Raw genomic sequence first — 3,484 nt, 5'->3', positions numbered from 1 at the left:
GGCAGCCACACCAAGGAGCCACCTCTGCTGCCACAGTGCTAATTCAGTCCCCTGCCCCCTGCCTGAACACCCAAATCACCCTGCCACGGGTGCAGACCAGCTGAAACCACGCCTGGTGCCACACTGGAGCCTCAGCACCCTCTCCAGGCGCCCCCAGGACCCCCATGCACAGACCCTGCCATGCCCCTGCCCCATGCTGCTGGTGGTTCCTCACACTCCCCCAGCCCAACGGCTCCAGGAGCAGCCTCCTCCCTCCCCAGACAGCTCTGCTCACCAGTCCCATGCAGACAGGGACGGATCACCCTGAGACAGGACTGGTGTCCTCCTGCGCTGCTGCCTGCTGGCTTCTGTGGGCAGTTGGGACCATCCAGGTCCCAGGGTCCTGCAGGGAAGGGACCAGCTTTCCTCCCAGAGGATCTGAAGCTCCTGCTCCTGTCACATACACACATTAGGTCGAAAACCAGCTCTTCGCACACTAAGTGGCATCTGCATTTGCATACCACAGCGTGTTAGGACAGGGTCTCACTTCACCCACGTGCCCGCACAGGGGGCACAGAAAAGCTGGTGGCTGCAAATCGCTCTAATGCCAAGGATGGTGTCACCCACAGAGGGACACACAAAGCCACCATAATACACCAAATAAGAGCCCACATCTGGTGTCTTCCCACATGGTGGCAGCTCAGCTTTCAACTGCCCAGGGTGAGGTGTCACCTCTCTGCCTCTGCCTCCACCTACCCCAGCGCCTCTTTGCCTCCTGCCCAGGGAAGAGGCCGTTCCTTGGACTCCTCGTGCCCTGCGCTCGCCATGCTCACCCTTCCCCAGGGCAGGTGAGAAGGACAAAGCCTTCCAGACCCAGCTCTCCATCCTCACCTCCCGCCAGAGCCAGGACACCACCTCGGGCTGTTCCAGCTGAGACTGCAGATGTCTGACCACACTCGTGTCTATCGTCACAGGGGAGCATCCTTTCCGCTGCTATTGGTCTGCGTGCGACATGCACACAAAGTAAAAACGTGACAGGAGAGGGGAAAGCACGGAGGAGAGGTGATCAAGGGGAAGAGAAAGGGAATCCAGCCCTTGCAAGCACAACTGCGGTGGACAATGCTGGGCGTTGAGGAGCACGCTGGGCTCGGTGTTTCCAGCAGCAGCAGGGCAAGTAGCCATCCACTTGGGACTATGCCTTGTCTGATCTCTCTGACTCCCGATGCCATCTCCAGAGCCACAAGAGAGCATCAGAGCACACAAGGAGCCTCACAGCAGAGAGTGAGACATGACAGGCAGCAGCAGTGTGGGATGGGAGCCCCCGGAGAAACATTTAATAACCCCTGGCAGGAATCACATGCTGCCTCCTCCTCGCGCCTCCCACAGCCGCCTGGCAGCAGGCTTTGCTCAGGAACAAGCTGCCATCATCCACTGCTCTGCACAAGAACATTTGCTACAGAAAAAAAAAAGCACCAACAAAAACATCTGGAAGGGATCTGTCGTCTCCACCTTCACGTAAAGAGCAGGTCGAACAAAGATCTCTCAGGCTTTGAGTCAAGGTGATGCTGCCTGGAGGAAAGCAGTGGAGTAGATCTTAACATCCAGCTTGACCTTTCTGGCTTTCTACGGCCAGATCAAGTCAGAGGAAATCCACCTTTCCCATCCAATGGCCAATCCTCTCGTTCTCAGATCTGGAAAGCCTGAAACAACCCAGAATTGCACACCTCCCAGACAAATTTCTCTTTCACGCGTTGCAGAAATCCTCCTGGTTTGCAACTCGGATTATTACTTGTTAAGAACTTGTGAATAAATTACAGGGAAGCCTGATTCTATCAGTCCTTTCTGATTTTTTGTGTTACCCTAGAAAAGAATTTTGACAGGTGGAAAAGGGAGTCCCTCCAGTCCACATGGCACTGGGCTTCACTTTAAAAACTGGCTCCAGCCACAGCAGTGAGAGAAATCCAATCAAACCAAGGCAATCATTTCAATGCAGGAAAAGGGGCACACAGACACTTATTTTTTGACTGATCCAATGAAAAGCGATTTTCGTTGGGTCAGCTGTGCTCTGCCTTGCATTGAAATATTGACATTGGCTTCAGAGAGCACAGCCTGCGCCTTCACAAGACAGTAAGCGCAATAAAAACGTGGCTGGGGATGAAAGGCAAAGCAGTCCACTCCTTCCCTCCCTCCAGACGAGGGCCTGCAGGGAGCTTTCCTCTCATACCCCAAACCAGTGGCTAAAATTGAAATACACCGAGTCAACAAGCAGCCTCCATTGTTTAATAATGGCCAAAAAGAAGGGACTGAGGAAAGAACGGGTCAAAGGGCTGAAGGGATCGTCCCCTGCAAACTCCCCAGTTCAGAGTGAGTGTGACATTTAGGGACAGAACACATCTGTACTGGTCAGCTCGGATCACACCCGGATCACTGTCCTGGGGCACCTGTCCCACAGAGTCCCAGGCATTCGCTTCCCCCATCTTGCTTTGCAGAAAAGAAAAGAGAAAGAAAAAAGAAAAAAAAGAAACAAGAACCACAGGTGCAGGCAAAAGATTGAAAACCAAAACCTTGAAAAATCGTAGTGTCTCGTGGTGAAAACGGAAATAAAAAACTTATCAGCTACTGTAAGGAAAAGAACTCTGTCCTTCCTACAGCTGAAATATCAGCTTGTGTTTACTGAAATGAACACTGCAGTTTTTCTCGGCAACACAGCTCTGCTGAAACGTTTAAAGAGAATTCTGAACTTCAGTCCCAGCAAAACCAGGACACCCACGCAGCCCCGCATCCCTCCTGAAGGTGCGGGGCGGCTGCGTGGAAGACGGGGAGCACAGCCCACCCTCCTGGGCCTGGACGTCCCCTGCGGCCACCACAGCAGAGAGCCGGGTCCCCATCCGTCACAAGCACCAGGATGGGACCGAGCCAAAGGGGTGTTTGAACTTACCACAGCCCAGATCTTCCTCAGTTGAGAGCAAAACCCACTCCTGGGGTCTGACATCTTTGGTGGAAAGCTGTCCCTCAGTCCCATGAACAACTCATTTCTAGGTTTTCTTTTCCTGTTACATTTACGCTGGAATTTCTAACGGCTGCTGATTTGCATTGTGCCAGCCCTGCCAACTGCCCGCAGCCTTTTCCTGCACCAAGCCAGCAGTCCTGCAATTACCCTTTGCTTGCAGCTTAATGAGACGCCCAGAAGGCCCCTGCGGACTCTCAGCTGGCTCTGCCTCCAAGCACACCACACCACTGGAGAGGCTGCAGGACACAGCCCCAGATGCCCGATCAGCTGGCACCCAAAAAGTCCTCACAGCTCCTGTCTGCCCTCAGGGAAGACGCAAAGCTCAAGAGAAACCAGCTACGCTGCCACAGCTGAGGTAGCCAGAGCTGGGGGGCTGCTGGCCACACACTGGGGACAGCACAGGCTTTGAGTGTCACTGATAGACCCCCCTCCCTGTGCCTCCCACAGCCTGCAGCACTGCCCAGCCTGCGACTGCTGTCCTCCAGCTCCCTCCAC

This window comes from Mesitornis unicolor, unplaced genomic scaffold, assembly GCF_000695765.1.
Source record: "Mesitornis unicolor isolate BGI_N332 unplaced genomic scaffold, ASM69576v1 scaffold15479, whole genome shotgun sequence".
NCBI lineage: Eukaryota > Metazoa > Chordata > Aves > Mesitornithiformes > Mesitornithidae > Mesitornis > Mesitornis unicolor.
The sequence above is the reverse complement of the archived record's forward strand: the minus strand, read 5'-3'. Positions refer to the sequence as shown.